The following is a 23,718-nucleotide window of genomic DNA, read 5'->3' on the forward strand; positions in this document are numbered from 1 at the left end:
TTACAAAAAATTTTGGCATGGTTCATAATAGATTATTTCACACATAATATTGATTTTATTTCACAAGCAAGAAAAAATTTTAGACCCCAAAACTCAAACGATGATACTGCCATCACAGAACAATCAGACTATGTTTGGGACCCCGAATGGTCTCATCCCGCATTCATAAACTTCCCACAATCAATCTCAAGTCAAGCAATAAGTACGATATCTTATGTAAGAGATTATGTAAGAGTAATACCATTAACCATTGATGCAACACCATTAAACTATAATACATTCTTACCCGATATGCAAAATAATAGTTTAAACTCTACAGTCATACACAATGAAAACCTCAATGGAACTAGGAACCTTACTCAACAAGATATCCAGACACCATCACACTTCATAAATGAAGAAATCGTACACACAACAACCACACAACAAAGTATTTCACCAATACGTCCCAACTTAACAACACCAAGAAATACAAAGGTAACCTTACAATCAACCGTTAAACCTTCGGTTGCCCCAAAATATTCACACATGGATTACCAAACATACAGACCTATGACAATACCACCAAAAACACGCAAAACGTTCACTAGAAACAATTTTGCAGACCATAATTATAATTACACACATCCATCAAAAACAAATTATCAACCGCGAAAAAATTTTAGTAATTATACAAGATCTCGAAACTGGGATAACTCAATGGCACCACCTAATTCAGTAAATTTCCAAACAAATTTACATCCTCCACAGGATCGTAGTGAAAACTATCCATTTTTTCAACAAAATAAAAATAAAAAACAAACATCTTATCAAATGGATTACTTATCCTCAGATGATGATTTCTTACAACCAGATATATTTGCACCCTATAATCAAGAATATCGTGAACAAGGAATACAGAAACCACATACACATCATAGAATTTGTTCTCCACAACCAATAGATACACAAAATCAACATCCAATTCAGCAACAAAACCCAATTAATACACAATCTTTTCAACCAATTCAGCAACAAAACCCAATGATTGCAAACTCGTACCAACCAACACAAATGCAAAATGAAATACCACTCCCATATTATCTTCAACAACACGAAATAACAAGAAATCAACTTTCAAATTTTTCTCAAATGCCAAATGCAGCAGAATCATTACAAATGACAATGAATCCATACCTTATGGGTGGATCATCAATAACATCAAATAAACCTTTAATGGTATTCACAGGAACAGACCCTGAATATTCTGTAGAAGGCTATTTAAATGCAGTAACAGCAAATTTGATTTTAAATATAGGACCTGAACCAATTAATACGCCACTACATCAAAACTGGATACATCGACGCACAGCGTTGATACAAACAACTTTAGATGGCGCAGCCCAAAAACGGTTTTCAGTATTGCCTATAGAAATAAAATCAAATTGGAAAAGATTTACACAAGAATTTTCAAAAATGTTTGACTCCGAAAGAAACAAACAACAACAAAGAGTTTTATGTAATGAAATTCGCAGATTACCAAACGAAACCATCAAGCAATTAGCAGTACGAATCGAAACACTAGTTCGAAAAGCATATTCATTAAATACACATGACTATAAAAACAAAAAGATGACAGAAATCTTAATGATGACCTTAACACCGCAATTAAGAAAAATAGCAATAAAAAAGAGAGCATCCCATCCTCCTTCAATTGGAGAACCCGATTTAGATTTTCGAAAACTAGTAGACAAACTAGAACAAGCAGAAATCACAATGAAACTCGAAGAAACGGAAAATCTGAAATTACAATACGTTAACAGAATTGAAACAGCTTCCACAAATATAAACAATATACAGGAATCAGATACAGACCTCGTTGAAAAAATCACTGAAATACTCAATATTTACGAAAAACACCCAAACTTTAAAGGCAAACCATCTTTCAAAAAATGGTGTAATTATTGCCGACGATACGGACATAGTATTTCTGAATGTAGACAAAAACAGCAAGACAATCAAAATAAACCTCAAAAATATAAAGAACCAAATAAATCATTCTATCAATACATGAAAAAAGATCAAAATCTACCGAACAAAACTGTGTACAGCAACAACAGTTCAGGAAAACCACTCCCGAACAATACAAATTATACAAGAAATCAATCACCATATAACTCAAATTATAGAGGAAGATCACCAGAACGAAGAAACACGCAAAATTCATCACAAAATCACTACAATAGACCAAAGAGTCGAAATAACTATTCCAGACCAAATTCAAATACACAACGATTTGTTTCTAGATCTAATTCCCAATCAAGAAATAATTACCATCCAAACAATCAATCACGAAATTCATCATACAATAGAAATAGAAACTACTCCAATAATCGGAATAGAAGTTATTCAAACAACCGAAACCAGAATTACCCGAACAATCAATCAAGGAATAATTCATATAATAGATCGAACTATAACAGACCAAACAATAATTACCAAAATAGATCGCGAAATAATTCACAAAATCGACACTCAAGTTATAATAATCGTTATAGAAATTATTCCCAGTCACCACACCGGAATAATAATAACTATAATAATTCTAATAATCGCCACAGAAGTAGTACACCTAAACATCAAAGACATATCAATCAAGTACAATCTAATCCAGAAACAACATCAGACCCTCCAGGTATTGATGACACAGTAACTGATACGTTACAACTCAATCAAATAAACTGTGGATCATCAGATTCAGAAAGCGATGCAGAAAACACTCTCTCCATCAATATGATAAAAGTCGAAAATGACTATGAACCTGTTATATATGAACAACCTTTTTCATCACACATATATGAAAATCAATCAGAACTCCTTCACAATTATTATATTGAACCCGTCCATTCCACACCGACGACACAAAAAACTAATGAAATTAACACTACAAATCAACCCAATGAGAACGAAAAAACAAAATGCTTGAATACAAATCACATCTATCAAAACATACAAAAAGAACAACACAAAGAAAAAATTTTGACAATACCATTTCTTTTAGAAAGTCCAAGAAGCAAAGAATTTCAACCACCAGATCTTGAAATTGATTTTTTAATTGATTCAGGAGCAGAATCAAATATAATAAACATTCCCACATGGAATGAAATAAAAACCTTACACCCAAAGCTAACACCTCTTGAAACCTCCAGCAAACTAGCAACAGCACAAGGATCAACATTAATAAACTACGGAAAAATTCAATTATTTCTTCTCCCCACAAGAACAATGGAACAAAACAAAATTTTAACCAAACCATTTAAACAAATATTCCATATCACTGATATTAAATATAATATCATTGGAATACCATTTATCTCTAAATATATACCAACAATCAACATATTGAATAGTAAAATATTAATCAAAGATAAATATACAAAAACAAAAGACACATCCCTAACATTTTTTCAAAGATTAAATAAACAACCACCATTCTTTTCAAAATTTTATCCAATATATAACCAACAAAGAAAACACCTGAAACCACTATCAGGAAACATCTATAATTTTTCAATCAAACAAGTTCACCAATATGATAAAAAACAAAACAAACAAAAATTTTATATGTCAGATTTTGAATTCAAACCTATTCATAAGTTTTTCAAAATCACAATCTCATCAACAAAATATTTGAAAAACTCGAATTCGGATACTATTTCCTTACATGTATACAACAATACACCTTACCAAGTAACATTACCTTTAGGACTTTTAGGCTATTGCGAAACCAACGCTACAATATCACCAATACACGAAAAAGCATATCGTGTAAATAATATACTCCAATTACTAGATATTTGCCAATCAACAATCCTTAATGAAGAATTATCTATAAATAATATAATAAGTAACGAAAACAGAAATACGGATTATTTCACAAAAACCCCATATTTCAAACCTACATTCAACATAAGTAACTACACAGAGAATCAAAAGAAATTTTTAACAATGTTTAATTTCCAACATTCACAAATAACACAAGACGAATTTGAAAAACTAGCCAAACAACTAATTAAATATTCATCAGTCTATGCAACATCCAAATTTGATGTTGGCAAAATCAGCTCATCACTACATCTCCCATTAAAACCAGACGCAGTTTTCAAAAAACAAAGAGCAAGTAAAGTACCAATTCACTTACACGATAAAGTAAACAGATTACTCGACATTTTAGAACAATACAACATTATATCACCAGTAAACAAAGAAGAACAACCAAAAGGCAACACATTTATCAACCCTGTTATCATTCTAGCCAAAGGAGAATCATTAAAAATTGTTCTCGATGCTAGATACCTCAACTCACTCATAGATGAATCAAAGTGTAATTGGCCTATTGAACCAATACAAGTTATTTTAACAAAAATAAACGGAAAATATTTTACAACCGCAGATATGAATAGTGCATACAATCAAATGCCATTAGATGAACAATCACGACGTTTAACACAATTTGTTATTGGAAACCAACAATACGAATTCAACCGCTTATTCTATGGAATATCCATAGGACCAGCAGCATTTTCAGCTTTTATGAGCAAAATTTTTCGACCACTAATACTCAAGAAAAACGCAATCACCTATTTAGACGATGTTTTTATGCAATCACAGACAAAAGAGGAAATGTTCAATGTTTTAGAACAATACCACCAAATACTTCAGAACGAAAATCTGAAGGCCGCCCCTGATAAATCACACTTCTTTTTGACAAGAGTTAAATTCTTAGGACATAATATAGAAAGAAAAACAATCACTCCATTGAAATCACGTATAGACGCTATTCAAAAACTCCAACCACCAACAAATAAAAAGAAAATCCAAGAATTCCTTGGAATGTTAAACTTTTTAAGCAAATATGTTTATAAAATGCAATTATATCTACGACCATTCTATAATATACTTAGACAACAAAATAATTTTGAATGGAATACAGAACATCAAGCACGATTTGAAGAAATTAAAAAACTTCTAACTGAACAAATTTCAAACACAATTCCAGACTCAAATCAACCATTTTATGCAATGTGCGATGCTTCGAACTTTGGCATCGGCGCAGCATTATTACAATCACATAATGGTACAAATAAAATGAACCTCATATCAGCAAATTCTCGATTATTCACTCAAGCAGAGCTACGACTCTCAACTCTAATGAGAGAATGTACAGCCATAATATATACACTAACAGAATACGAATTTCTGATACTTGGATCAAAACATCCCACAGTTCTATTCACAGACAATAAACCAATCATCTTTCTTTTTACACAAAAGTCTAATCCAAACCACCGAGTTTATAGATTTCAACTAATTTTAATGAAATTCCCAAACTTACATATAGTTTGGACCGCAGGAAAAAATCTTGCATTACCAGACACATTAAGTCGAAATACGCCACCTGAATTACTTACACGTAAAACCACAGTTGAAATACCCAAAAATATAAAATTCTACCTTGCAGAAAATGAAACATCACCCCGATTGGAATGCAAATATGCAGTAAAAACTGACGTTGAACAATCACAAATAAACAATCTACAACACTTCCCACTTTATTTAGATTGTCAAAATAATCACTATGAAGTTGATCTACTTGGAACATCAACTTTTAAACCAATCCCATATTCACAATGGATAAAAAATAACACCCAACAAAAAAGAGTAAAACCACACTCGCATAAAAAAGACCGTTTTCCACTAATTGAAAAAGAAAATTTAACTGATAAAATAAACTTATCAGGACCACAAATAAACGATTCAAAATACACAATAAATCAAGTTTTTGACCTCCATGACCCACTTGATACAATACCCTTATCTAAATTAGAAATTGAAAACATTTTTCTCCCCCCAACAGAAACAATTACAATTTCAACACTGAAACAATATCAAAACCTTGACCCAGTAATTCGACAACTGAAATCATGGCACAAATATAAAACTAAACCTATCAAAGCAGATTCAACTATTCTAGGAAACAAAACACTCCTCCGATATTTTCGAAAATTCAATAATACAACAATTAACGAAAACACAGACCTTCTAGAATACAAACTAAATGAATCTACAGTTCCCTGTCTCCCTTTAAGTATGATTTTCATAGCTTTTAATATTTCACATACACAAAATATTAAAGGACACTCTGGATCAGAGAAAACATATTCAAATTTTATACAAAACTTTTATTTCCCAAATGCACCAATTTGGATAAAAGTACTATGCAATGACTGTATAGTATGTCAATTGAATAAACCTTACCCAAATCAAAAGCAAATAGCACAAAAACAAGATTTTAAAGGACAAAGTTTGTACTTTAATCATCGTATCTCATTTGATACCAAAGGACCAATTTCACCCTCATCCGAAGGAAACTCCTACATTATGGTAATTGTTGACGCATTTACACATTATGTAGCACTTAACCCAGTACCACATTGTAACGCTTATTACGCTTACACAACACTCTATGAACACTAGATAGCAAAATTCGGACTACCAGAAATTTTAGTTACAGACAACGGTACAGAATTCATAAATAATGAAATCATCACACTATGTCATTTATATAACATTAAACACAAACCACGTACATCTCACGCACCTTGGACAAACGGCTTAGTCGAAGGTTGAACCGTTCATTACAAGAATATCTCAGATGTATCATCAATGGCAATGATACAAGATATACCGAATGGTCAGCAGATGTAAAACTATTTCCCTTAGCATATAATTCACAAATCACGACAACTTTAGGAATGTCACCATATGAAATGGTTTTTAACCAAAAGCCACGCAAACCAATAATGTTTACAGCAAACTCTCATAAAAACGCACAAGGTTATTGTCAACCAAATAAAGACTCAATTTGCTATAACCTACCATTACATACACACGATGAAGATCATTTTCATCACCCACAAATTCTTAAACTAGCCTCCGGTACACACACCGAATGGATTTTAAACAGAGATAAAAAACACAATGAAATTTACGAAAAAGTAACAAAAAAGTTGTTACAAAGGCAAAATATTAATGAACAAATAAATTCACGCTTTACACCAGCCTCCGATTTAAAAATTGGAACATTTGTTTTAATACCCAATTTTAATACTCAAAAAGGAATTTCAAAAAAATTACAACCCCTTCGTAAAGGACCATACCAGATAATTGCAAAACCCACTGACGTCACATATAAAATCACCGACTCAGACAAAAAAGAAATCGTTCAACACCGAAATAACCTATTACCTTATTATTCAAAAGAATACGCACTCCGCGAACTAACTCAATTATATTCTTTTACAGGTTTACAAGTTATTCAAAATGACCCACATACGGAAAATACAACAAAGGAACAAAATGATATTCACCTCGGAAATCAAAATACAAAATCAACAAGTAGAAAAATGGCAGAACAAATAATACCCCAAGAACAAATCGACAAATCAGAACATAGAGAGTCTTCACGACTTAGAAATCAACCACGTAAAAATTATAAATTATTCATCCCACAATCTAAAATATTAAAGAAAGTTGAATTTCAAAAACAACTTTAATTCTACATTTAATAATCTTTGCACCTCTGAAACATTTTACACTTTCATTTTTCAAAATAACATGCTGACAAACAAGCAGCGATTCTAGTTCATAATTAGCCAATAGGATTCATCCAATCCGTCACCTTCTATAACTTTAACACAAACCAAGTAGACGAAAAATATTAAACTCCAGGCATATCTATAACTGTAACTCTACGACCTCCAGGTCAGAAATCACAATGAAACTCGAAGAAACGGAAAATCTGAAATTACAATACGTTAACAGAATTGAAACAGCTTCCACAAATATAAACAATATACAGGAATCAGATACAGACCTCGTTGAAAAAATCACTGAAATACTCAATATTTACGAAAAACACCCAAACTTTAAAGGCAAACCATCTTTCAAAAAATGGTGTAATTATTGCCGACGATACGGACATAGTATTTCTGAATGTAGACAAAAACAGCAAGACAATCAAAATAAACCTCAAAAATATAAAGAACCAAATAAATCATTCTATCAATACATGAAAAAAGATCAAAATCTACCGAACAAAACTGTGTACAGCAACAACAGTTCAGGAAAACCACTCCCGAACAATACAAATTATACAAGAAATCAATCACCATATAACTCAAATTATAGAGGAAGATCACCAGAACGAAGAAACACGCAAAATTCATCACAAAATCACTACAATAGACCAAAGAGTCGAAATAACTATTCCAGACCAAATTCAAATACACAACGATTTGTTTCTGGATCTAATTCCCAATCAAGAAATAATTACCATCCAAACAATCAATCACGAAATTCATCATACAATAGAAATAGAAACTACTCCAATAATCGGAATAGAAGTTATTCAAACAACCGAAACCAGAATTACCCGAACAATCAATCAAGGAATAATTCATATAATAGATCGAACTATAACAGACCAAACAATAATTACCAAAATAGATCGCGAAATAATTCACAAAATCGACACTCAAGTTATAATAATCGTTATAGAAATTATTCCCAGTCACCACACCGGAATAATAATAACTATAATAATTCTAATAATCGCCACAGAAGTAGTACACCTAAACATCAAAGACATATCAATCAAGTACAATCTAATCCAGAAACAACATCAGACCCTCCAGGTATTGATGACACAGTAACTGATACGTTACAACTCAATCAAATAAACTGTGGATCATCAGATTCAGAAAGCGATGCAGAAAACACTCTCTCCATCAATATGATAAAAGTCGAAAATGACTATGAACCTGTTATATATGAACAACCTTTTTCATCACACATATATGAGAATCAATCAGAACTCCTTCACAATTATTATATTGAACCCGTCCATTCCACACCGACGACACAAAAAACTAATGAAATTAACACTACAAATCAACCCAATACAAATCAATGCTTGAATACAAATCACATCTATCAAAACATACAAAAAGAACAACCCAAAGAAAAAATTTGGACAATACCATTTCTTTTAGAAAGTCCAAGAAGCAAAGAATTTCAACCACCAGATCTTGAAATTGATTTTTAATTGATTCAGGAGCAGAATCAAATATAATAAACATTCCCACATGGAATGAAATAAAAACCTTACACCCAAAGCTAACACCTCTTGAAACCTCCAGCAAACTAGCAACAGCACAAGGATCAACATTAATAAACTACGGAAAAATTCAATTATTTCTTCTCCCCACAAGAACAATGGAACAAAACAAAATTTTAACCAAACCATTTAAACAAATATTCCATATCACTGATATTAAATATAATATCATTGGAATACCATTTATCTCTAAATATATACCAACAATCAACATATTGAATAGTAAAATATTAATCAAAGATAAATATACAAAAACAAAAGACACATCCCTAACATTTTTTCAAAGATTAAATAAACAACCACCATTCTTTTCAAAATTTTATCCAATATATAACCAACAAAGAAAACACCTGAAACCACTATCAGGAAACATCTATAATTTTTCAATCAAACAAGTTCACCAATATGATAAAAAACAAAACAAACAAAAATTTTATATGTCAGATTTTGAATTCAAACCTATTCATAAGTTTTTCAAAATCACAATCTCATCAATAAAATATTTGAAAAACTCGAATTCGGATATTATTTCCTTACATGTATACAACAATACACCTTACCAAGTAACATTACCTTTAGGACTTTTAGGCTATTGCAAAACCAACGCTACAATATCACCAATACACGACAAAGCATATCGTGTAAATAATATACTCCAATTACTAGATATTTGCCAATCAACAATCCTTAATGAAGAATTATCTATAAATAATATAATAAGTAACGAAAACAGAAATACGGATTATTTCACAAAAACCCCATATTTCAAACCTACATTCAACATAAGTAACTACACAGAGAATCAAAAGAAATTTTTAACAATGTTTAATTTCCAACATTCACAAAAAACACAAGACGAATTTGAAAAACTAGCCAAACAACTAATTAAATATTCATCAGTCTATGCAACATCCAAATTTGATGTTGGCAAAATCAGCTCATCACTACATCTCCCATTAAAACCAGACGCAGTTTTCAAAAAACAAAGAGCAAGTAAAGTACCAATTCACTTACACGATAAAGTAAACAGATTACTCGACATTTTAGAACAATACAACATTATATCACCAGTAAACAAAGAAGAACAACCAAAAGGCAACACATTTATCAACCCTGTTATCATTCTAGCCAAAGGAGAATCATTAAAAATTGTTCTCGATGCTAGATACCTCAACTCACTCATAGATGAATCAAAGTGTAATTGGCCTATTGAACCAATACAAGTTATTTTAACAAAAATAAACGGAAAATATTTTACAACCGCAGATATGAATAGTGCATACAATCAAATGCCATTAGATGAACAATCACGACGTTTAACACAATTTGTTATTGGAAACCAACAATACGAATTCAACCGCTTATTCTATGGAATATCCATAGGACCAGCAGCATTTTCAGCTTTTATGAGCAAAATTTTTCGACCACTAATACTCAAGAAAAACGCAATCACCTATTTAGACGATGTTTTTATGCAATCACAGACAAAAGAGGAAATGTTCAATGTTTTAGAACAATACCACCAAATACTTCAGAACGAAAATCTGAAGGCCGCCCCCGATAAATCACACTTCTTTTTGACAAGAGTTAAATTCTTAGGACATAATATAGAAAGAAAAACAATCACTCCATTGAAATCACGTATAGACGCTATTCAAAAACTCCAACCACCAACAAATAAAAAGAAAATCCAAGAATTCCTTGGAATGTTAAACTTTTTAAGCAAATATGTTTATAAAATGCAATTATATCTACGACCATTCTATAATATACTTAGACAACAAAATAATTTTGAATGGAATACAGAACATCAAGCACGATTTGAAGAAATTAAAAAACTTCTAACTGAACAAATTTCAAACACAATTCCAGACTCAAATCAACCATTTTATGCAATGTGCGATGCTTCGAACTTTGGCATCGGCGCAGCATTATTACAATCACATAATGGTACAAATAAAATGAACCTCATATCAGCAAATTCTCGATTATTCACTCAAGCAGAGCTACGACTCTCAACTCTAATGAGAGAATGTACAGCCATAATATATACACTAACAGAATACGAATTTCTGATACTTGGATAAAAACATCCCACAGTTCTATTCACAGACCATAAACCAATCATCTTTCTTTTTACACAAAAGTCTAATCCAAACCACCGAGTTTATAGATTTCAACTAATTTTAATGAAATTCCCAAACTTACATATAGTTTGGACCGCAGGAAAAAATCTTGCATTACCAGACACATTAAGTCGAAATACGCCACCTGAATTACTTACACGTAAAACCACAGTTGAAATACCCAAAAATATAAAATTCTACCTTGCAGAAAATGAAACATCACCCCGATTGGAATGCAAATATGCAGTAAAAACTGACGTTGAACAATCACAAATAAACAATCTACAACACTTCCCACTTTATTTAGATTGTCAAAATAATCACTATGAAGTTGATCTACCTGGAACATCAACTTTTAAACCAATCCCATATTCACAATGGATAAAAAATAACACCCAACAAAAAACAGTAAAACCACACTCGCATAAAAAAGACCGTTTTCCACTAATTGAAAAAGAAAATTTAACTGATAAAATAAACTTATCAGGACCACAAACAAACGATTCAAAATACACAATAAATCAAGTTGTTGACCTCCATGACCCACTTGATACAATACCCTTATCTAAATTAGAAATTGAAAACATTTTTCTCCCCCCAACAGAAACAATTACAATTTCAACACTGAAACAATATCAAAACCTTGACCTAGTAATTCGACAACTGAAATCATGGCACAAATATAAAACTAAACCTATCAAAGCAGATTCAACTATTCTAGGAAACAAAACACTCCTCCGATATTTTCGAAAATTCAATAATACAACAATTAACGAAAACACAGACCTTCTAGAATACAAACTAAATGAATCTACAGTTCCCTGTCTCCCTTTAAGTATGATTTTCATAGCTTTTAATATTTCACATACACAAAATATTAAAGGACACTCTGGATCAGAGAAAACATATTCAAATTTTATACAAAACTTTTATTTCCCAAATGCACCAATTTGGATAAAAGTACTATGCAATGACTGTATAGAATGTCAACTGAATAAACCTTACCCAAATCAAAAGCAAATAGCACAAAAACAAGATTTTAAAGGACAAAGTTTGTACTTTAATCATCGTATCTCATTTGATACTAAAGGACCAATTTCACCCTCATCAGAAGGAAACTCGTACATTATGGTAATTGTTGACGCATTTACACATTATGTAGCACTTAACCAGTACCACATTGTAACGCTTATTACGCTTACACAACACTCTATGAACACTGGATAGCAAAATTCGGACTACCAGAAATTTTAGTTACAGACAACGGTACAGAATTCATAAATAATGAAATTATCACACTATGTCATTTATATAACATTAAACACAAACCACGTACATCTCACGCACCTTGGACAAACGGCTTAGTCGAAGGTATGAACCGTTCATTACAAGAATATCTCAGATGTATCATCAATGGCAATGATACAAGATATACCGAATGGTCAGCAGATGTAAAACTATTTCCCTTAGCATATAATTCACAAATCACGACAACTTTAGGAATGTCACCATATGAAATGGTTTTTAACCAAAAGCCACGCAAACCAATAATGTTTACAGCAAACTCTCATAAAAACGCACAAGGTTATTGTCAACCAAATAAAGACTCAATTTGCTATAACCTACCATTACATACACACGATGAAGATCATTTTCATCACCCACAAATTCTTAAACTAGCCTCCGGTACACACACCGAATGGATTTTAAACAGAGATAAAAAACACAATGAAATTTACCAAAAAGTAACAAAAAAGTTGTTACAAAGGCAAAATATTAATGAACAAATAAATTCACGCTTTATACCAGCCTCCGATTTAAAAATTGGAACATTTGTTTTAATACCCAATTTTAATACTCAAAAAGGAATTTCAAAAAAATTACAACCCCTTCGTAAAGGACCATACCAAATAATTGCAAAACCCACTGATGTCACATATAAAATCACCGACTCAGACAAAAAAGAAATCGTTCAACACCGAAATAACCTATTACCTTATTATCCAAAAGAATACGCACTCCGCGAACTAACTCAATTATATTCTTTTACAGGTTTACAAGTTATTCAAAATGACCCACATACGGAAAATACAACAAAGGAACAAAATGATATTCACCTCGGAAATCAAAATACAAAATCAACCACCACAAAAAACAATACAAAAAAGCTAGATCAAAATACATCTCAAAAAGAAAGAAAAAGTAGAAAAATGACAGAACAAATAATACCCCAAGAACAAATCGACAAATCAGAACATAGAGAGTCTTCACGACTTAGCAATCAACCACGTAAAAATTATAAATTATTCATCCCACAATCTAAAATATTAAAGAAAGTTGAATTTCAAAAACAACTTTAATTCTACATTTAATAATCTTTGCACCTCTGAAACATTTTACACTTTCATTTTTCAAAATAACATGCTGACAAACAAGCAGCGATTCTAGTTCATAATTAGCCAATAGGATTCATCCAATCCGTCACCTTCTATAACTTTAACACAAACCAACTAGACGAAAAGTATTAAACTCCAGGCATATCTATAACTGTAACTCTACGACCTCCAGGTCAAAAATAAGCAAACCACTCCAACTTGATAACTAAAATAAATATCACCATAATATCATAACCCTCCCTTATCTAATAAACCAAAGATCAACAATATTTCCCCAACTCAGACCTCAAATATCCCCCAAACAAATATGTTAAATTAGCCTAAAGTAAAAGAATGACCATTTTATTTAGCCTAAAGTATAAAAATCTCAAAAATACCCCAGATCACTTGACAAATGAAAATAAAGACAAAGAAGACCTCCCGATCACCATAAAAATTGCCCCCAACAATTTTTCACAAAACTCAACCCACTTGTCAAAAAACTAATAAATAATCCGACCACACTTAAAAATTGCCCCAAACAACAAAAAATATTCGATCACGAAGTCATTTCTTAAATGCTCTTCTATCAAACAGTCACTAAAATTATCACAAACCTCAAACAATTTTTTACGATACTTAAAACTTTCATAATATTTCTTTTTGATATCCTTGAACCTTTTCTAATAATCTTAATCATTTTTTGTAATATTTTTTTAATTTTCTACACTATATTCGAACTATTTCTCCAACTTTCAAAAACCCTTGATTATATCCACAGGTACGATTTATTCAACTTGTCTAAATGATACGAACTATTTTCAGTAGAACTGATATTTTTCTACTATTCGTAATTTTCATAACATTTCTAGCATCCCTCATTTTGACAATATGCAAATGTATAAAGAAAGCAATCATCACATTCGCTCTAGCAACAATCCTCCTAATTCTTTTCTTAGAAGAATACTATAATAAACATAAACTTTTTCACTAAAAGAATAGACCAAAAAGCTATCAAAAATTGCTACCCAACAGTCACAAAGTCAGTCTTCACCGACATCATCCCAAGATAACCCAACAACACCAACTACCCATAATCCTCAAACATCTACACGAATTTCCTTTCAAGATAACCCATACACTTTTGAAGAACGACACGCTCGTTTATCAGAACCACTAGAACCAGTTCAACGACAAGCACCTCTAAGTGAACCAACATATAACTTATACCCAACACTACCACAAGAATTAAGTAGAATAAGAAATCCTAGTCAAAACCAAAATACAGTCAAAATAAACAGACAAATTATACATCCTCGACGAAACAGAAATTTTCAAACTCCCCGAGTTCATTTTGAAATACCTCAATCCCCATCACAAAACACTCCAGAAAACCCCATTGGTATATTACCAGAAACCCCTACGCTTCTTTCACAACGTAGCACCTCAAGCTTACCATCAGATTATTTAGGTTCAACACCAACATCTGAACAAATACGTGAAAATCCCTTTAACCCCCCAAACCAGGCATCACGACTACCATATTGGACAACACATTCATTTACACAAGGTGAACTAAATTTAGTCAATGATCCAATAGATATTTCTACGGATACAACAACATCCTCATCACTAGCAGAAACATTATCACTACCATCAACACCATCAATAAGCCAGATTTCACCACCACCTTTTAACTTAAATTTTCCAAATAATCTCGACGCCAGATATAGAGAACAATCATCAACAAATATCCCTTTAAGACTAGATTGGAATACATTTACAGCCCCTCCACCATTATTTGGACAACATCTAGAAAGTAATCGCCTTCACAACTGGGCACTTAATAGATTACAATACCGGCAAGACATTCACGACGAAATCCGTGATCACAATATCCAAATACTGCAACAAAACAGTTTACAATTAAAGTTTGAAATCACAGTTAAATTAAACAACATTACTCAACATCCCTACCCATTAAACCCACCAAACATAACAGCTCAATCACTACCACCACCATTTATAACCACTGAAGTAATATATAAATACGACAGATATACCAAAAAGACAATTGGTTACATCACATTTTATAACCCATACTCAGGATTATCATACACATGTATATTCTAAAACTATTAATTTTTCTCCAACTCCTTTTTCTAGTAATCTCAAATCAAAACATAAACCCTTCTCCCCGCACAGGACCCCAAGATTTATTAGTAACACATTACGATTGTGAAGAAAACGAACAAAAAACACTACACAAGTATGCAATAAATCAAGTATCACAATGCGAAACAGAACCCCAACCCATAGAAACTACAAATGTAATAACAACACTTTATTCAAAAGCCCGAGCAACTACAGTTATAGGATATAAATTCACAGCAACATTTTCTGAAAAGAAAGTACATTGTTCACAAGTCTCAAACGGAAATAAAAACCGACTTGACCATGAATCATTCTACCAGAGTAATATAGAACGACTTTTACATCTCAATCCCGAAAAATTGTAAAAACGAGTTACTCCGACTAAACATCACAAAAAATAAAAACACAGATAGAAAGTTAGTATATTTCCAAGTTTTTTCAGATTCTGTACATCAAGCAGAACTTGAAAGATATCAAGGACATCTAAAACTAGATGAAAAGTACCCATATAACGGCGCACACGGACGATTAACTTATGATATACACGATAAACACTGGATACCACACATTGGTATAAATGACCCATCAAACTGCAAAGCAGACACAAAAAATAAAGGATACCAAGAAATAATGTTTTTCGATTGGAAAATACAACTCGAAAAAATACAACTCACACGAGATTTATCAGACAACACAATGATCTATCAAGGAATTAGATTACCTTGTAAAAACGACCAAGCTTATTGCGACCCTACAACAAGAACACAAGCAACAATTGTTTGGTTCCCCGAAGACACATGTACAACATTTCAAGTAGCAAAAATACACGCTCGTATGATAAAATTTCACGAAAAATATTTTATACAATCAATCCCATATGAACAAGTAAATCCATTACGAAAAATAAGTTCTAATTTTAGAAACATTCATAATATAGAAAATAAATTAACACGTTTTCAAATATATCAAGAAACAGAACTTGCATGTAAATACAGAAACCCACTCCACAAAACACAATACTCTGAAATATTAGTTGAATACGAAAATGGATTCGACATGACCACTGGAAAACTAAAAGTTGACCCATACGCCACAAGTCATCCTCCAAATGAAGGAACATCATACATACCAGTTCATTTTCAAAAGTATACAGGTCAACCTGGTGGACATTTAAAGCCCCAAGACGATCACAGCACACGTTTACAAGAACTATCCCTAATGAATAGTACATATTTTGGTAATATCCACTATGATATTCACTTGGATATGAAACTAGACTACACGATTAGCCGAATTTTTCAAGAAATGTCACTCTCCGAATTAGAAACACTACACCAACTATGCGAATTAGAAAGAACACAAATATTACAATCACTCGCACTAGCAGTATTAAAAATACCCTACGCAGGATATTTACTATCAGGAAATAGAACAAATTTTTTAGACTATGAAGGAAACATCTTGGTTTTATACTTGTACTAAAAAAGTATCACCACTATACGTTTTTGAAGATAAACGATGCTATAAAAGAATCCCTATCTTTTATAAGAATAAAGTACATTTCGTTGACACACTTTCACGAAGAACCTATTTCTGGGATACCGCAGTCCCATGTGGATCAGAAAATAGCCACAACGTAGTACAGCTAAACCCTGATGAAGATAAATATTACCTTCTCACCCCATATCCCACATTAATGCAATCACTCAAAAAATTTTCACCAGAAAGCATTCGCGCTATCGCTCGAAACCCAAATATAGACTTACAATCAATAGGAATATACTCAAAATCAGATATTCAACATCACATTAGAACACAACAATTCCAAGAATTATTAACACAAATGGACACAATACAAAGACAATCAATTGACCAAAACTTACGCAAACTTGCCGAAACCGCAGGATTTGCTGACATCTATACGCAAGACTATAGCGGATATTTTAAAGACATTAAAGATTATATATATCTAAACGGTGAAAAATACCGTCCCCAAGATATATCACCTATCAATATTTTTAGCTTTGTTACACTCAAGAATGAAATTCTTGATTTTCTAGGATGGCCCTACTACATCTTAGAAAAACTGACTATTTTATACGCAATGTTTAACTTTATTGGATTTCTTTTTTCACTCTTAAAAGGAATCTATAACACATGTGCTATACACACACAAGTCAATAGACAAGCAAGTGTAGCACGCATACTATTTGCAGGATTTTTTGGAATCTTTTTTACATCTATAAACAAAATTCTTTTAGACGCACAAATAAAAGAATATAACACAAAAATAGCAACAAGACAGAACACATACGACGAAGAACATAACAATGTAGATACAACACCAACAGCACCACAGTTACCACCCCTACCACATAACCATCCATTATCCCTAGTCCCACGTAATTTTCGAAATTTAGCCATAACACATAATCAAAATTTTAGACCAACTATATCACAAAGTCCCATCCAACATATAATGCCACACCACTCACAAGATGACAATACTTATGAACAAAGTATAGAACAACCCCATACCACCGCTTTTCAGTCTCAAAATAATAATTTTTTTAGCCCACGATGAGCCGACAACTTGGATCCCTACACCGTTCAAATTCCCACCCAACCAACCTCACTACTCCCATTACAATAATACCACTTTTTGCTTTCCCGCCACCCGATTTCCCAACCAGTAATGTAACATCAGGCATGAATTCCGATAATAATTCACACATCTCAGTTTTATACTCCACATCACAACTCAATAACCCGAATATTGAAACCCCCGATGAATTTGCCGACTCTGAACCATCTCCATCCAATAATTTTCCCACCAACCCCTCAATTTTTTCCCAACCCCCTTTTCAACCCATATTACCAAATAACCCTGACCCATCCCATTCTACACCCTCTTATGCTTCCCAAGTCACTCCAACCTATTCCTCACTTCACTCAGACCAATCATCTCATTCTCCAGATACCCCCCGAATCTCCCCAGAACTAGATAACTTCATTACCCTACAACAACAACCCTATCACCTTGACATCCCAACCATAAACCAAATCTCATCCACAATAGATTCATCCAACCCTCCTACCCCTACAGCCTCTTCAATTTATACTGAATCATTAGCACCATCATCCACATCTACTGAATCTTCACTCAGCACTAATAGAGCTTACCGCACTTTTAAAAGAAAGTTCCCCAACCATCCTTTCCCAGCGAAACCAGGAACAGCCCGTGAATATATCAACCATCCAAAACACACTAACACAAAAGAATTTTTAGCTATCACCTTACCCTCATTTCCACAATACACCTTAAACACCCCTCACGACACTAACGAGACACGTAACTTTGTAGACGAACACGTTTTAATGCCTACCCTTCCTTGGACCTCATATTATCATTTTACTAATCCCCTTTGCTTACCTTTATCTAGCACTCACATCGATATAGAACGAAATAAGGACATGCTATATCGACTCACTACACCACTAACATCTAGACAATTTACTTACATTGGATATAAAAAATCACTAAAAACACACACTGCACCCCGAGCAAATGAATTTACACTAGAATATTACGATCATAACATCATCAGAACTAACCAAGATCAATTCTTAGACGACGATCGCTTCGCTAACCCACAAATCACCGAGAAATTTTTCATTAAAACACCATATGTATTTAAACTAAATATCTTCGATCGCAAGTTTGACCACATTATTTCAGAAGCACTAACAGACACACAAGCCTACGAAAGTTTTAAAGAACGCTTCCAAATATTTTCACTAACCTTTCATTTCCTTGCACCACATGAAAGAGATTTGCACTGCTCACACGATATTATGTTGCGCACTAAACAAACACACACATATACTTATTATCGTTTTATCCAAAATCACTTCGACCTACACACTCCCTCCAGACAACCACACCATCGTTTTCAATTCATCAATTCCAAATACACCTCACCATTCTTTCTTAACTTCACATATTGTATTAAAGATACTAACCTTCATGGTATTCTTCGAAATTATGATCCCATAACCCAAATGTATATTTTTTGTCCCATCACCAAGACCTTCAACGCAGAAGAATCCCGACCCCTCCTTATCCCACACGAGTTTGTACAACCTATAGAAATCCCCATTTTAGAATTCATCCATAACACTAAATTCAATCACAAATTATATAATCTAATCCAAAACACACCTTATGAATTTGCAGTTGGCATTGAAGAACTAACCACCATTAAAGCACTTCAATTGCTTTGGCCACTACTTCAAACTAAAAATATCATCCGCATTTTAGCTAAATTACTAACAACTTCAGATCTCATCCACGACATCTTCCCCCACGGTTTCTTCCCCGACGACTAACAGGTAAGTATGAATTATACATATTACTAACTAATTAAAATATTAGAAACTCACCATTCTTTATCCATGTTTTCTTTAGAATTTTAGCCTTCACCCAACGATCATCTGAAAAATTCACAAAAGAAAATAAAAAATTGAAAACTTCTTCAAACTGTTTAAAACTCTATTAATTTTTTTTCATCAAATAATTAAATAAATATAATACCAATGCAGTAATTTAATTTATAAATTTTTCCCCCACAAGCAGTAAATCTAAAAATAATGAAAATTTGTAACTTAATTTTCCCCAACAACTAGCAGTAAAATTAAAAATTCTATGTAGTAAATTAATAAGAAGCAAATGCAGTACTAACCTTTTGATATTTTCATTCACTCGCACAAGAATTCTATCCAAACTCGCACAGCTCGCCCACGAAGAATTGTTTAAATAATGAATTTCAGTTTCAAGCTTTCACAACTCAACAACTCTAACACACGATAACAAGTTTCAAACTTTCCTTTAACCCGGTTGGAAAGGAATTATATACTAAACAAAACTAACCAATGCAGCTTACTAAACACCACAACACATAGCATAACAGCATGACTAAGAAAAGGAAACCAACGGTACCCAAACCGGATTAACCCAGTTTAAAACTGGATAATTTATTCTTTTGAAGACTATTATAAAGTCTAAGAAAGAAATAATAAAACACAAAAAAGTCGAAAGACAAACCCATACCACAAACAATTTGATTTTTGAAAAAAGGACACAACCAACAAAACATAAGAAAAACCACAACAAACCCAACATAAAACGTTGTCACATAACAGGACCTCTCACAAAAACCGCATGCAATCATACTCCCACTCCTGGCCTAACCCACCAGGAAGGACGTCCTGAGCATGCTCTATAGTCGGCCTAACCCACCGCGCTACATCCACGCTTTGTGACCACACTCCTATTTTTAATAAGAGCTACTCAAGGGTGAGTAACTCTTCAAAATAACTGAACTAAAACAAAAAGCTTTTGTGAAAACAACTAACTAAAATCATAATTAAAAGATATTAAACTAATAAAAGTTTTATAAAATGTAAATTACATTATGCAATACATAGATCAGAATACAACACTAAGGACGAACATCCAAAGACAAAACGACCCCACTACACTCGAGAAAGAATGGCCAACTACAATCGATATGCCGCTCACAATCACAACTCAAAGGATTTAGAGTACGACTTGACTTCGCAGAAAAGGACTTCATTGAACTAGACCAATGACCACCTCGATGTTCAAGTATACGTACAAATCCGAGTAACCAGGCATCCCCTCCATGCACAATCTCCACGCCATTCCTAGACAAGATCAAAACACAAAGAAGTTCTCATTCATGAAACAGAAAAACCTGACATAGCCAACCATTCTGAAATCAGATTTGAGTTTGTTGCAAAGACCCAGTCGTTGTCATGAGATGACACAACGATCGAACCTGGAACTTCTCTAACAAGAGAACCCAGAAGAAATATGATGTTCGCCAAATACCAACGTCCACCTGATCTAAACTACATTTTATGATTGGATAAATTAGATATTTTACCAATGTAAAGTATTTAATATTAACCAATCATGATCCATCTGACTAACAATCCACTTATTTGTAAGTGCTGAAATTACTTGTAATTTCAGCACCAGAGAGATTTGAATTTAACTTAGAAATTAGTTGACTCTCCAAGAAGACTTCAGCAACCGCAATAAACCAGTATACCCTAGATCTATTGAGCCTAGCAGAGACTAGTTAAACAACCTGAGACTAGATAGTATAAGAGTAAGATTAGGATCGGTATTAGCCTAAGAAGTTGCACGAATCTATCCGGCCGAAAATAAGATAGCGTGACGAGCAGACGGTGTACCCTATCCGAAATTACTCTATGAGTTATACCCATCGGTCATAACTCAAATTCTTGAAGTTTGTTTTGCATTTAATTTAAAGACTTCAAAATTCCAGGTCAGCGATTTATAATCATATTTAATAAAGTGAAAATTAAACAGTTTGTTCATTCGTTTTACGTAAAAGCGACAAATAATTTTTTTCAAATTGAAATGTTAGCAAAAAAAATATTAACTTCAAAAACAAAAAAATCATATCATTTTTGAATAAGACACTCTGTTGAATCCTTACAACTGTTTGAGCCGCAAAAAAGATGCCATACGCCACGGTTCTTTTCAGAAATTTTTTTTTTAGCCCACTGACTTAAAACCACACCAAATCTTACTCAAAGTTAAACAATTTGCTTATTCATTTTGTTTGCAACCAAGAGGTATTTTTATTAAATTGAACTGTAAGCAGAAAAAATGCGATGCAAAAAAATTTATAACATAACATAATATTTGAATATTATCCCCTCACAAACATAAAATTTAGTGTAATTGGAATGCAACTCTTGTTTGATTTTTGCCATCAAATTCAAACGTATCAAGCACTTCGCAAGATTATGGCAGTATTAATATTATTAAATTGACTTACATTTAACAACTTTTTTCATTCAACTTTTTTCTAACTGTATTCCAGCCTTATTAAACAAAAAACTTATTAGAAACATCAAAAACCGACAAAATAAAAGCATAATTTTTTCGAAAAGTTTTAACTCAATGAAAACTCTCCATATTGATAATTTCTGGTAATGTTTTTCAATTGCGACTCTATTTATACTCGGTGGGCAGCGCTCTGCCTGAAAATTATAAGGAAATTAACTTATTTCCGGGAAAAGAGATAACACCCAGCTTCTTTATTGACAGTCGGTACTAATTACTAGGTGAAATAAATTTTTCTTTTAAAAAAAAGAGAACGGACAATAGTATAGGTAATAAAAGAAATCAAAAGCGGGCGATATGAGCTCGAGCTTAACCGCCCCTTAATTCATATCGAAATGTTTTTGGAAATGAAAATACTGAAAACTAAAAACGTAACTAAAAAACTAAAATAAAACCTATTGACTAAACACTCTACAGATTAAGGACAAATTCCGACTAAGTTTTGACAAAATCGCGCTGAAATTGAACTGAACGCTTCTTACCAGGTTAAAATACGATTCTTATTAGAAACTAATTACTCCGGAACCATAATTGCTAACGAACTTCCCAAGTGTCTCGATCAACCAGAAACCGTCACAACTGCGACCAATATCATGAAAACGTTTAATAAATTTAATAGAAATGGTTAGCCAAATTGTTTTCAGTAAATTCTAGACACGATTGAGCCAATTTTTTTCTCGTTCTATAGCAACGGCTGTACTAAATTGTTTTTCTCATTTGCTTATAGAAACGGTCGAGTCAAATTATTTTTCTTCTTAAGTTCTATATTAAGGGTTGAGCCAAACGTTTTTTTAAGCATGGAACGAGCCATAAGTTAGTTGAGGGGGTATCGGTTTAAGTTCGTTCAAAGTTTTGATTTTTTGTGAGCACTTTGCAAATACG

General features: G+C 32.7%; 1 protein-coding gene across 1 annotated transcript in view; it reads right to left on the reverse strand.

The window, feature by feature from the left end:
- The window catches only part of LOC134847719 (elongation factor G, mitochondrial-like), a 540,091-nt gene that overhangs the window by 270,611 nt on the left and 245,762 nt on the right, over positions 1-23,718 (reverse strand). The window lies entirely within an intron of this gene.

This window comes from Symsagittifera roscoffensis, chromosome 6, assembly GCF_963678635.1.
Source record: "Symsagittifera roscoffensis chromosome 6, txSymRosc1.1, whole genome shotgun sequence".
NCBI classification, from domain to species: Eukaryota; Metazoa; Xenacoelomorpha; order Acoela; family Convolutidae; genus Symsagittifera; species Symsagittifera roscoffensis.